Raw genomic sequence first — 15394 nt, 5'->3', positions numbered from 1 at the left:
AAATATTAAAGAAAGAACTGTGTGGGATAAAAATCCACTTAAAAAAATAGACTCCTCTGAGCAAAAAGGAAAGTTTATTTTGGCTTTTCTTGAAAAAAAGGCCATACTCCCAAGTCTCACAAAGGTAGTGAAGATCAAGGAGCTGTCCAGAGGTGACAGTCAAGCAAGATTATATGGCCTAGCACAATTCCCCCCTCCCTAGCCCCCTCTCTTCCAACTTAATTGGTTAAAGTTTTCAGAGTTACAATTTTTACTCAAAAAAATCTACCCAAGCAACAAAGAGAAGAAAAAAAGGTTTTCATAAAAACTTACCTCACCATCCAGATGGTGAGGGTATCAGAAGAAGATTTCTAATGACCTGTTAAATGAATTAATGTCTGAGTATGCAAGATTTTCTAAGGAACTCTACTATCTCTTTAGTACTTATCAAACACAAGAAGGCAGGCTACTGTTCTCAAAGTCTATTATCAAACAGGTGGCTAAGACTGCAAGGTCTCTTCTCTGGAAGTTTTCCACTATTTCCCTCCCTAACAGAATCAATGCAAGGTCTTTCTGGAAATAGTCCACTGTTTCACTCCCTAGCAGAATCAGGAGGGTATCTAACTGGGAATGCAAGGCCTCTCTCCCTCTTCTAAGAGTAGTCTAAGAGTAATTGTCTTTGTTTTAATGATTTTTAACCCTGAGAGGACTTCACTAGGAATGTTAACTCTTACGAGAGAATATTCCACTCAGAGCAAACTATTATTCTTTTTTATTTCAAGGTTTTTGCAAGGCAAATGGGGTTAAGTGGCTTGCCCAAGGCCACACAGCTAGGTAATTATTAAGTGTCTGAGGCTGGATTTGAACTCAGGTACTCCTGACTCCTCTATGCACTGTGCCACCTAGCTGTCCTCAAACTATTATTCTTAAACTATTTCTAGAAGAAAGCCCTTTGTATTCCAAATGGGTGGCTCACTCTCCTAACTTTTGATAAGACTACTTTTACACCCCTTTGTCTGAAATCATATCTACTTTATATCTGGATAAAGATGATATGTCAGAGACCTCTAGAAACCCTTCCTTCTAGCATGCTATATTACACAATAGTTAAACACCTCCTTTGACTAGGAGATCATGTTCAGTATTTGCACATAACAATTAACCAGAGATTGTCACAGAAAAATCTCAAGTTATTTTTTCATTATTTTTATCTTTCTTATCTTACTCAAGTGCTTTTACTTCAAAGCAAACAACCACAGTTTTGAGATATATAATCACATATATGAGATATATATTCATATATATATATATAAAACCATAATAATCTCAACCACCATAATCCCAATTTACATATATAAAAATGGCAAACAATGCTCTATAATAAACCTGTTTAATTATTAGTCATATTTAAAATACAAATCATTATTTTCAGAATTCTTTCAAACCATTGGAACAGCTTAAGTAATTTTTAGATAAATTTTAGGTAAATTTTTCAACACGTGTTATTAATTCCAAATTAACAAAACAGTAATTAAAATAACATTAATTGCTAGATTTTGCAAAACAATCTTTCAATTATTGCATTTATTGCAATTATTGCATTTATATGTGGATTTACAGATCTTAAAAATTTCGAAGATGCCAGAGGATCGTGACTTTGTTTTTTCCTTCATTATCCCTACAAAGAAATCAATGATTAATTCCAGGCTTTGACATCAATACTAGGTTATATTTACAAAAGTAGATCACATAACATTTCGACATCTTGCTCATTAATAAGTTACCTAACTTTGGATTACATAGTTTTTCAATTTCCCAATCATTTTTCAAAGTCCCTCACATTTATTCAATTTTATTGGAAAGGGAATCTTGCACTTAAGATATTCTTCCTAATCTCTTATACACTATCCTTCTCAGTTTACCATTTTGCTTCTTTAATATTGAACATTTAACTCTAAACTTATATGAAACATGTTGACCTGCTCACATCTCATTCTCTTAAAGCAAAATAGAACAACAGGTTCTCTTAAGGTTAATCTTATAACTGCATATCTGTTACACACAAATCTCCTACATTTCTGTTTCCTAAACTTATTTTACCTCTTATTCCAAATAGACTCCTATTTTCAAAAAGAAAATAAGATTCTCCATGATTTTAGTCTAATATGTATAATTTTAAAACTCCAATGTAAACTTTTACCTATGCCAGTATTACATTTATATAGAATGAGATCTCAAATAGATATATTTTCTTCTTCTTAAATAACAGATATTAAGTAAGCTACTTTGATCTTACATATAAATATACTTCTCATAAACACGAGGTGGAAAAACAAAGCTTTTCACAAACTCTTTGGGCCAAAAAGACCTTGAGAGATTTAGACTATTGGCAAGGTATTCTCTAGTTTTCTCATAACAAATCTTTACAAATGTGATAGATGAGACCTCAATTTATTCTTTATTTATTACAGCACAATTTTAAATTCACAAGAAGTTTAGTTTGAATCTGTTCTTATACAAAGTTTACTAATTATACATAACACATTTCAATTTCATGTATATTCCCTTTACTCCCTAGAACTTTGCAATACAGAAAAGTTCTAGAACTTTGCAATACAGAAAAGTTCTTAAGACCATGTTTCTAAAAATCCCTTATTATGATTACAAGATTTTCTTTATACCTCTCTTAATAATCTTTTAAATTCCAAAATTTATATCCAAAAAACCTTAAATTATTTTTTCAAAACTAAAACGTTTGCAAATTCTTCTTAACTTTATCAGTGCAGTTCCAGATTCTCAATGCTTTAACTTAGAAGAGTTTTATCTTTACTGATCAAGATTTCTTAAAATTAGAACCTTTAGGAACATCACAACATCGTATTCAAAATTATGCATTTTTACAAACCCCTTAATTCAGTTACATGTATTTTCAAATTACTTTGAACAAAATAGTAACCCATTGTAGAGTTACCAAATTGAAGAAACAATAATAACATAAAATATTAACATTTACATAGTAATTGCTTTCATATCAAACTTTTCATATTATAGGGTTTATTACTTTCCAATCAATTCACTGCCAGATAATGCAAAAGTGGCAGTCTAATGCAATTTTCAAATTACCACCAACTTTATTTAAACACATATCTCCATTTAGACTTCCAACTCTATACTTTCTCTCTTCTTACATTGACTTTTAAATAACTTTTCGTTGTTTTTTATTTTTAAGGTTTTTGCAAGGCAAATGGGGTTAAGTGGCTTGCCCAAGGCTACACAGCTAGGGAATTATTAAGTGTCTGAGACCAGATTTGAACCCAGGTACTCCTGACTCCAGGGATGGTGCCTTATCCACTGCACCACCTAGCGGCCCCTAAATAACTTTTCAAAAGCTTTCAAAATCCATTTTTTTACTTATACAAAATCAAACCTGCTCATATCTTCTTTTTTTTAATAAATTTTTTTTTTTTTGCAAGGCAGTGGGATTAAGTGATTTGCCCAAGGCCACACAGCTAAGTAATTATTAAGTGTCTAAGGCCACATTTGAACTCAGGTACTCCTGACTCCAGGGCCAGCGCTCTATCCACTGCACCACCTAGCCGCCCCTCATATCTTCTTTCTACATGTTTTAACCAACTTCCATACTACACAAATGGTTCAAAAACTACAACCTTTTTCTGTTTTCCTTTGCAACCCTTTTTATTCTCTTCCCAATTCTTTCAGAACACATTATTCATACTGAACTACTTATATTTTTCCTTAATATACTGTTCCATTATTCTTTTCCATTAGCTCTTTTTTATTTTTAGTACATACTATTTTTATTTAGAACTTTATTTTTACAGCATGATAGACCACATTGTAATATACTTTTCTGTTGGGAGCCAGGGTCTCTAAGCTGTTTGACACAGTCGCGGCAGGAAGACTCAGGGCAGTCACACTGCCTGATGGAACAACATTTCCTTCTTCAGTACATATAAGGATTCCATGTATACCCATATTTATAGGTCTATTATTTATTGCAAAACTTACTCATCCTAATAGTGGAATGACTATAAAGGAAGGATTTCAGAGAAATTCCTTGAATAAAACAGATTGTGAACTCTGTCCAAATTTAACAGGACTGCCTCTCCCTGAGGCATACAAAAGGCTTCAGCATTATGAAATCTTTGGAAGATACAGCACTGGGAGTTCCAGGGAGATGTCAGAATATATACAGGGAAACCAGATACAAGATGGGTCAGATAGAATTTCAGGGAAATTAACAGTTTTGCCCCCTCCCTTATCGTACACAGGAATATATGATAAAGATGGTGAGAGAATAGTTAGTATTGGTAACCGATATGTGAACTCTAACAGCCTTAGTTTATTGGGAAAGAATAAAAAGTCATAGAAACTGTGGCATCTACCAACAAGAGCTGAAAGGAAAATTGGTTATTGGAGTCAAGGGACAGGTGGGCAAACATAACTACCCTCACTATAGGTTGTCAAGGGAGCATATCGAAAAACATTACATATGCAGTACAAAAACATAGCAGCATTCCATTAAACAAATTATATCAAAGATTATTATAAGGAAAGTTCTGTTTAATTAATAATTTTACTATGCAGCAACAAAGTAGGGAACAGGCAGGTTGAGGTCATCATGTCTGAGCAGGGACAAGAAAATTAACTACATGATTGATAATCACACTTATAATCATTTCATGATCAAACTTTGTAAACATTTGAACTATATCATTAATGATGAAAATTGTATACTTTTGTAACCAAGGAAATGATTTTAGTTTGCTTGTTTCATATTGATTCTAAGACTATAAAAATAAATCTAAGCAGCTGACAGTCAGTCAACCTGCTCCTGCCTATACCTACTTGTTGACTCAACTCATTTCGCCGACTCTATCCCTCCTGTCAGGTTCCAAGGACCCTGCGGAGGCTGGACCCCGGCACTTTTCCATCCAAAGTTTTTTTTTTTTTTTAATAAAAAAGTTTATTTATTGGAGGTGCAGGAAGGGGACTCAGTCAAACAGACCAAAGTCCATATCATCTCAGATTCTTCAGACTCTTCCTTCTTTTCTTCCTTCTTCTCTTCTGCAGCAGTAGGGGCTGCACCACCGGAAGCTGGGGCAGCAGAACCAGCACTGGCAGCAACAGCAACAGTACCACCAGTGGCCATGGAGGCCAGCTCCAGCTTGCTGCTCCCTTGCACAATCACATCTTAAATGTTCTTGCCACTCAGCTTGCTGATAACCTTCATTCACTCCTTGTTAGTCTTGATGCCCATGTTGTCTAGGATCTTTTTCAGGTCCTTGGAGTTTGGTGAATTGTTACCACCAAGGATGTCCAGGAGATAGGCTGCCATGTAACTTATCTTGGCAGTCTGGGCTCTACTCGGGTTTGGTTCTGGCACTGCAGGCACTGCAGGAGTGGTGGTGGCCACAGCAAGTCCAACCTCAGTGGCATAAAGGCTGGGAAAATGCCAGAGGTTTTAATATTTAACACTTCTTGATTTTTACTGGTATAACTCATAAGAAGGCAACAGTCACTCAAAAATCCCACAACCTAATTGGAATATCTTTTGCCCCCCTCTTTATTTTTATTTTTTAGGCTTTTTTTTTTTGCAAGGCAAATGGGGTTAAGTGGCTTGGCCTTGAGACCAGATTTGAACCCAGGTACTCCTGACTCCAGGGCTGGTGCTTTATCCACTATGCCACCTAGCCACCCCTACCCCCATCTTTAGATAGAGCAAACCAAATAGCTTCTCTCATAAGGGGACAATCTTAAATCTTTTCTGGGGTGGGGGGAGGAATCTTCTGTTCTTAAATCTTCAATTGTCCTATTATTTTCTGTAATATCTAACATTTTCAAATCTATACTAATAAATTCCTGAAGCTATAATGTCACCATAGAATAAACTTGGATTCATTCTGTTAAATGACCAACTATTTCCAGCACATGCTCCAGTTTCCCTTTTTCTGGCATTTCTATATAATTTAACATATAATACTTTAGGATGTACCTGACTCTCTTGTCTTCCTGAAATGTTTCTCATCAAAGATTTCTCAATGTCAAATAGCATTTCTTTCATGATTTGTTTATTTAACACCTTTTTCATCTGAGAATACTCACTGTCTCTTTTTCTGTTTCTATAACTTCAAATAAATTCCCTTAACACTTGTTTTACCAAGTCTCCATAACACTATTTTCTTTCATGACTACTATTATTAATTAGTCCTTTTTCATAATTCTTCTTTTTGTTAACTCCAAGGTCGAGAGATAAAAGCCAGGACTGCAAGAAGGCAAGTGGCAGGGGTGGGGGAGGAGGGGGGAAGCATTCTGGCAGCACAGAATTACAGAGAAGAAGCAAGTCCACAGTATAATCATTTTCTGTTTTTCCTGTTTCCTTTTATATTTCTTCCCAATTACTAAGTCTAGACCTAGAGCTCTTAGCTGGCACTTCAGGACCCTTCTGTCTTGTCCCTTCTGTCCCTATGGACTTGTCTTGTCCCTACGAACTTCTTTGGAATCTCTCCCTGCAAACTGTATTAATTGCTTGGGAGTATTTCCTCCCTGTCTTTTTTTTTTTTTTTTTTTTTTTTGGTACTAAACAGACTCAATCTGCAGTTGTGAGCTGCTTGAGTATGGCAAGAGTTGGATCACCCAGGGGCTCTGAGTCAAATTCCAGACTCACGGGTCTTGCTTACCTAGGCTTGTGTACACAAACTTATGGACTTAAGTGCTGTCTTTGGGTCTTCTTCTGTGGTGGGGTCCATCTCCCTTGTAATGCTGCCTCTGAAGGTCTTCTGGCTTTCAATTTTACTCAAACTAAGTCTCTCTTTGGAATTCTTCCCTCGCTCATCAAGGGATCTGCCAAGCACTAAATCATGAACTGCTGAAAATAGTCCAGCATGGTGCCTACTTGTGTGTGTGTCCAGGAGAGTCTTTTTTTTTTAGGGTTTTTTTTTTCAAGGGAAATGGGGTTAAGTGACTTGCCCAAGGCCACACAGCTAGGTAATTATAAAGTGTCTGAGGCTGGATTTGAACTCAGGTACTCTTGACTCCAGGGCTGGTGCTCTATCCACTGCACAACCTAGCCACCCCTAGAAGAGTCTTAAGGAGGGGATTATTTCCCAGTCAATGCACCAAAAGTGTGTGAGATAAATTTACCATAAAAGAAATTCTCAGAGACTGGGTTTGAACAAAAGAAAGTTTATTTGCTTTTTTTCGAGAAAAGGACAGACTCACAATTTGACTTAGTGGTAAGAGTTCAAGAGCTGCAACCCAAAGTATAGTCAGGTGGAGCAGTGGATAGAGTACTGGCCTTGAGTCAGGAAGACCTGAGTTCAAAAGCAACCTCAGACACTTAATAATTACCTAACCGTGTGACCTTAGGGAAGTCACTTAACTCTATTGCCTTAAAAAGATAAAAAAATTTTAAAAAGAATATATAAAGAGTTTCCCCTCCCCTTTAGCCCATTGGCTGGGCTTTTGGGATACAACCTCTTCACTGAAATTTACCCCAGCAATAGACACAAAGAAAAAATGAAATGATTTCATAATATTTTCCCCACCAGATAGTGAGGTAATTTAGGACCTTCATAACTATCTCAACTAAAATGAAGTAATGTCTATGGTCAGAATGTCCTCCCAGTTTGCAAAAATAATCTTATCATAAAGCAGGTGACTGAGCCTCCTTTAGAATGCAAGGTTTTCTTGACAAAAACATTTCTTAACCCTGAGAGTACTTCACCAGAAATTTTCCAACATAGGACTAATATATTATAAGATTAGATAGAAAGTGAGCTTGGGATCCAGTCATGGAGGGCTTTGAAAGCTAATCATGGGGGCAGCTAGGTGGCAACTAGGTGGTGCAATGGATAGAGCACCAGCTCTTGGAGTCAGGAGTACCTGAGTTCAAATCCGACCTCAGACACTTAACAATTAACCTAGCTGGGTGGCCTTGGGCAAGCCACTTAACCCCATTGCCTTGAAAAAAAAAAAGAAAGCTTATCATAGGCGATTATATTTGATCATAGAAGTAAGAGGGAGCTTCTGCAGTTTATTGAACGGGCAGTGATCAGTATTAGATCTAATGTCTATCTTCCTGGACCATATTTAGAACTGGAAATTCAGTCCTCTTCCCTTATTCCCAATTAATTTAATTTTTAAAAATAAGTGTTTATTTTCTTCCCCTTCCTCCAATAAAAAAAATTAAACCCTCATAAAAATATGCATAGTAATACAAAACAAATTTACATGTTGTCCATGTTCAAAGAGATTCAGCATTTTTAAGACATCACTACCCCAACTGGAGATGAACTGCATGTTTCTTCATCTTCAAATTTCTGGTCCAATAGTGTCAAACTCAAATAGAAAGAGTGCCTGTGGGTCACATATTGACTTAGAAAACTATGAATTAATATCATTTACATGGCATTGAAATTTGATTTATTTTGTTAAATATTTCCCAATTACATTTTAATCTGGTTCAGGGTTACTGATGGGGGTTTTGACTCCTGTGTTCTGGACCACCCCATCATTTTACAAAAAAGAAAACTGAGGGGGTGGCTAGGTGGCAGTGGATAAAGCGCTGGCCCTGGAGTCAGGAGTACCTGGGTTCAAATCTGGTCTCAGACATTTAATAATTACCTAGCTGTGTGGCCTTGGGCAAGTCACCTAACCCTGTTTGTCTTGCAAAAAAACCCCTAAAAAAAACCCCAAAACTGAGATCCAGAGTGGGGAGAGTGACTTAGCAAAAAAGGAATTTAGCTAACAACAAATCATCATCCTGATTTGCAATAATAACAAGATGGTGATTGTTTGCTGAGTGAGCCCAATGGCTGTCAATGCTTTTCTGAAGAAAGTTCTAGTACCTTTTACACACATCTAAGGTGGTTAATGGTCTGTACTATCCATCATCACTTAGTACAAAAGGAAGATTATTTGCTGTTAATTGCAGATAGATTATTTATATCTTTTTAAAGTAGATGTTTCTTAAGAATAAATTTGTTTTTCTGTATTCTCAAGTATTCTTTTATCTTGTTGGCACAACCAATCAGAATAAAGAAACTATTTCCTTTGATTTTGTTGATTTCTGTACATAAAAGAAATCTTACTTGGATTGTATTAGACACTTTCTGTGTGGCTCATTCTTGCTGACAAGTTGAAAATCTTTTGACTCAATTGACTGACTCAGTTTTTTCATTTAATTTCCATGACATGCTCAAAGTCCCTCAGGAAGTGAAGCCAAGATGGGAGTCTTAGTCCTCTGACTCTAAATCTAGTCCTCTTCCCATCAGATGAAGCTCTAGACCAGGTTTCTATTCCTATAGAAAGGCCACTGTGCTTGCAGCCCATAGAGCTTTTCTGCATAGACCCTGTTCAGGTCTATTCCCTGGACACTTTCCCAATATGGAAAAAAGAAGCTGGAAATATAGGAGGGCCATTTTATAATATATAAAAGGGAAAATTTGGAGAACCTTCATAAATGATGGAGAATGAAATGAGCAGAACAATTCATATTAAACTGTGAAAACTAACGACTTAGAGAGGTATAAGAACTATGATCATTAAAACTATAATTCATCCATTTCAGAGAAGTGATGGATTTAAGGTACAGAATGAGACATCTATATTTTTGTATGAAGCCATTGAAAGAATTTGTTTTACTTAACCACATATATTTGTTACAAAAAGAAAATACATTTCTGGGTTTTTGTTATTTTTTAAATGTAGAGGCAGATGATGCTACAGATATGAAATGTTGACATACTTTCACAAGAGGTCACTCTAATGATTGCTTTTACTGTTTTACTTTGTTACAAGAGACTTCTCATGAAATAGGAATAATCTATAAAATATAATATAAAAACAACACATCAATAAAACAAAAAAAGACTTTGTCCATTCCCTATCCATTTCATACACACACACACCCCAAACATATACATACATACATATATACATACACATACACATACATATACATATATATTATTGGGATCTTTTGCTTTCTCCCAAGTCTCTGTTCTGGGACCTTTTTTCATTCTGGATACACCAGAGATTCAATTATCATCAATAGGCAGAAGATTCTTAGCTCTATTTAAACAAAATTCTGGGCTCCATTTCTGACTCTCTGGTTAGCATTACTTACTAACTATTGGGCATTTTGAACTGAAAATCTTAAACTCAGTAGGCACAAACTGAATTCATTATCTTTCCCCCAAAATTTCTCCTCTTTCTAACTTCCTGTTTACTGTCAAAAGCAATCATCATCTTTTCAGGCTCATAATCTAGGTGTATTCTCAACATCTGACTCTCATTCTCCTCCCGTATCCAAGTTGATAACTTCTCTTGTCCTGATATCTTCTGTCTAGCCCACTTCTCCTCTGACAGTGCCATCACACAGGTGTAGGTACTCATCACCTCACACCCAGTCTATTGTACTGCTGGTTGATCTTTCTTTGTTGTCTTTTCCCACTCCAGTCCAGCCTCCATTTAGCTGTCAAATGATCTTTCTAAAGAAAAGATCTGGTCACATCACTCCCCATTTCAATAAGATTCGGTGGCTCCCTATCACCTCCAGCATTAAATATAAAATCCACTGCTTAGTATTGAAAGCCCTTCATAATCTGGACCTTTCCTTTTTCAACCTTCTTAAATTTTATTCCCTTCCACATGACTTTGTCCTCACTGTGCTTCAAACAAGATACTCTTTTTCTTGATTCCAATCATTTCACATGGTCTGCTATGACTGGATTTCTTTCTCTCTTTGTCTCTGTCTCCCAACTTTCTTCAAACCAATGTCCCACCTTCTGCAATTTGGGATCACTTAATCCTAGGGCTCTGAGATACATACAAGTAACCCTGTACATATTTTGTGTGTAGTTGTTTACATGATATCTCCTCCCATTAGATTATCAGAGTGCCTGTTGCAGTTAACTTGCAAGATGAATTGGAGAGATTTAAGGAAGGGAGACCAATTAGGAGGTCATTGTAATAATCTAAACTATAGTCTCCTTTAGGGCTGCTGTGATTAGGATTTCTCTAGAGAGAAATTGTCCACCTTCCCAGGCAATTTGTTTTGCCGGTTGAAGCTCTGTATTGCCAATATGATAACTTGTACATTTGAGAAGTCATGTAAAATATATCAACCATAAAATATATGCTCAGAAGAGCAGGCAGCCAGCCAGATTGCAAAACAAGGGATAAAATTCATGAGCATTTCATTGCTACCCAGAGAATGTTAAAAGATAGAGAGGATGGGGTGGCTAGGTGGCACAGTGGATAAAGCACCGGCCCTGGAGTCAGGAGTACCTGGGTTCAAATCCGGTCTCAGACACTTAATAGTTGCCTAGCTGTGTGGCCTTGGGCAAGCCACTTAACCCCATTTGCCTTGCAAAAACCTAAAAAAAAAAAGATACAGAGGAAGTTCTCTAGCACAATGGATAATTCTTTTTTTTTTTCCAGGTTAATTTTTTATTTTATTTTTCCTTTATTTTGTATTAGATTTTTAAATTGTTTTTCTTATTTAATATTTTATTTTCCCCAATTACATGTAAAAACAATTTTTAACTTTCTTTTTTTAGTGTGCTTGAAAATTTTTTTTATTTATTTAAGACAATGTGGTTAAGTGACTTGTCCAAGGCCACACAGCTAGGCAATTATTAAGTGTCTGAGGCCAAATTTGAATTCAGGTACTCCTGACTCCAGGGCTGGTGCTCTATCTACTGTGCCACCTAACTGCCCCTTAAAATTCATTTTTTAAATTTGAGTTCCAAATTCTCTCGCTCTCTCTGTCTCTGCCCCTTTCCTCACTGAGAAGACAAGTAAATTTGTATAGGTTATACATGTGCAGTCATGCAAAGCATATATCCATGTTCTGAAAGAAAACATTAAAAAAACAAGAATAAAGAAAGTTTAAAAAGTATGCTTTGATCCGCATTCAGACTGTCAGTACTTTCTCTGGAGGCAGATAGCATTTTTCATCATGATTCCTTCAAAATTGTCTTGGATCATTATATTGCTGAGAAAGCTAAGTAGTTCACAGATGAGTATCATTACAATATTGTTGTTATCCATATACAATATTCTCCTGGTTCTACTCATTTCACTTTACATCAGTTCATGTAAGTCTTTCCAGGTTTTTTCTGAGAGCATCCTGCTAGTCAGTTCAGCGTTTCGTCTCAATCATATACAACTTGTTCATCCACAATGAATAATAACTGATAGAAGGATAAGACCTTGAGAGAAGTGGATTGAAGTCCTTGAAGTGAGGAAGTTCTAAGTTGAAGTCTTGCCTTTGACATAAAGAGCTGGATAACAACTCATTCAGCCTTTCAACTCTCTAGGGTTATAAATTATCAATGAGATGCAATGCAATGGATAGAATGTTGGACCTAAAGTTTGGAAACCATTAGATCGAATCAAGCTTCGGATTCTTACCAGCTTTATTCACTAATTTCTGTCTGTCTCATTTGCATATTAGAAATAATAACAGTGGGGCAGCTAGGTGGTGAAGTGGATAAAGCACCTGCCCTGGAGTCAGGAGTACCTGGGTTCAAATCCGGTCTCAGACACTTACTAATTACCTAGCTGTGTGGCTTTGGGCAAGCCACGTAACCCCATTTGCCTTGCAAAAATCTAATTAAAAAAAGAAATAATAACAATACCTCCTTCCAGCATTGTTGAGAGGGAAAGGAGACAATATTTGTAAAGCACTATATAAGTGCTGGCTACTGTTATTATGATCTACACTGTTTCCATTTTGATGAAACTACTTCTTTGACCCCAAAATACAAAACAAGAAAAGAATGTTACAGGATGAAAAGCTGTGGATGGCTTCTGATCTTCATGGTTGAACCCATGATGAGGAATTCAAATCAATAAAATATTCAAATATGCCTGCTCATTAACAATTTGCATCTCTTCCTTCAAGAGTCATTCAAGTAACTATTTCTTTAATGAGGAACATAGTTCTTATAGAGACATACACATTTTGACCTTAAACATATGTTCATAGGACCTAGAACTGGGAGGAAAATCATAGGTCATCTAGTCAAACTCCCACATTTAACAGATAGGTAACTGAGGCTCTTGGAGAATGTGACTTGCTTGAGGACATTCTAGTAATAACCAGAGACAGGATTTAACACTGGTCCTCCAACTCCAAAGTCAGTATTCTTTCCATTGTACCTCACTGTTACAATATTAACTAAACCTGTGGTTTCATTGCTATGTGTTCCCTCCAACCGCATATGTTTATATTACTATTTTTACCTAAGCTGGCTCTTTGAGCCTTTTTGCATAGGATCTTTCCCTAGGTTACAGAGATTTTTTTTTAAAACAAATCCTATTGTCTTCATTTAGCAGGGATGAATAAGCTTATGCTAGCTAATCTTTGAAGCATGGTTTTCTAGTCCAAATCGGTGGAAACTTTGGTGAACCTACTTCTGACCATTCGTTCCTGAGGGGTTCATACTGGGTGGTGATGGAAATCCTAATTGACTAAAAGAAATAATGACCCAGGAGGTGTTGAACTAGAACTGAGATGTATACAAAGAGACAAACTAATTACTCTTATTCTTTCCTTTGAATTTTCAAGGAGGCAACATTGTTTTGAGCTGCCAGGGGAGGAGAGGGTATTTGGCTTCATTTTTCTACCTGGTTCCTGTGAGTCCATGACTACTTGGTGACTCTTTCTTCTGTGTATCTCTTTCAAGTTACTCTGAGAAGGGAACTACCAGACGATCTGGTAAATTAAGGAGATCCACAGGCCCCATTAGAGGCATCAGCAGTGGTAGGAAGCTGTAGGAATGCCCACCGTGATGGTAGTCTCTGATAATAGGAAACACCTGCAGGTGGATTTGGAAAACCAAGGGATTGTAACAGTTTCAGGAAGTGAGACCCCTGGTGGCAGAGAGAAGTGCCAGCTGCTGATTAAACAGAAGCCCAGTGGCGCAGCTGGACTACCTATCCAGGTAAGGGGACTATGCCCAAGGGGAAATTCCTAAGGGCTCTGCAAAGAAAGAAAGGGAATTACAGGGTCAGGAATTAAACTCTTGCCATATCCCCCCCCCACCCCAACTACTTCACAAGCCTCATTGCCATTGTACTCTAAATTTAAGCTTGCTCTCTCTGGTTATCCCGTTTATACAAGAAAAGAATATACTCCTGTTATAGGAAGAACAATTTGTATTAACTCTTTTTGCTATATCTTAATAGTAATATTATCTTTTCTTTTTATATATTTTCTTTTTTTTTTTTTTTTAGATTTTTCAAAGCAATGGGGTTAAGTGGCTTGCCCAAGGCCACACAGCTAGGTAATTATTAAGTGTCTGAGGTTAGATTTGAACCCAGGTACTCCTGACTCCAAGGCCGATGCTCTATTCACTGTGCCACCTAGCCACCCCAGAATATTATCTTTTCTAAAAGCTAATGGAGTTCAACTAGTTGATTGATAATATAAGACATACCACACCAATGGGGGCTCAAGAGTCATGGTGTAAAAAGTCACACTCCTTCAGAATCCTGTGGGATGAAGAAATCAGCTGCATTGACTGAAAGAAATAATGACCCAGGAGGTGTTGAACTAGGATTGAGATGTATACAAAGAGACAAACTAATTACTTTTATCCTTTTCTTGAAGTTTCAAAGAGGCAACATTATTTTGAGATGTCAGGTGGACCCTTGCCTGGGAGTTCAAATGCCCAACTGGGCAAGGAATGGCAGAAGGGATGTCATTTGTATAATCAAACCATTCTGTCTGCGAAGAATCAATATTGGATGTGACCCAGAAGACAATAAAAAACCAAAACACTCTGGATATAGTTGTAAAAGTGAAAAAACCTATTTGTACAAAAATCTTTTTATGGTAACAGAATTGGAAATTGAGAGGATGTCCATCAATTGGGGAATGATTGAACAAACTGTGATATGATCGTGATGGAACCTTATTGTACTTTAAGAAATGATAAGCAGGGGCTAACTACATGGTGCAGTGGGTAGAACACTTGGTCCTGCAATCAGGAGGACCTGAGTTCAAATGTGACCCAAACACTTAATAATTGTCTAGCTGTCTGACCTTGGGCAAATCACTTAACCCCATTGCCTTAAATAAAATAAAAAAAATTTAAAAATGATGAGCAGGATGATTTCAGAAAAACCTGGGAAAACATATAAACCCATGCAAAATAAGCAGAACCAGATCACTTATGGCAATATTGTAAGTATAATCAACTGTGAAAGGCTTAGCTACTCTGATGAGAACAACCCAAGACAATGCTAAAGGACTCTTGTGGAAAAATTCTATCCATATCTAGAGAGAGAGAACTGATGATTTTAAATGCAGATTGAAGCCTATTTTTAAAACTATTTTATTGTTTTCATTTTACAACATAGCTAATACAGAAACATATTT

At 36.6% G+C, this 15394-nt stretch overlaps 1 pseudogene; it reads right to left on the bottom strand.

The window, feature by feature from the left end:
• Positions 1-4994: 4994 nt before the first annotated feature.
• On the bottom strand, positions 4995-14476 carry LOC141522652 (uncharacterized; annotated as a pseudogene).
• Between the last annotated feature and the right edge of the window lie 918 nt (positions 14477-15394).

The sequence above is a fragment of the Macrotis lagotis genome, chromosome 4, assembly GCF_037893015.1.
Source record: "Macrotis lagotis isolate mMagLag1 chromosome 4, bilby.v1.9.chrom.fasta, whole genome shotgun sequence".
Lineage (NCBI taxonomy): Eukaryota > Metazoa > Chordata > Mammalia > Peramelemorphia > Peramelidae > Macrotis > Macrotis lagotis.
This window is presented reverse-complemented; position numbering and strand designations above follow the sequence as displayed.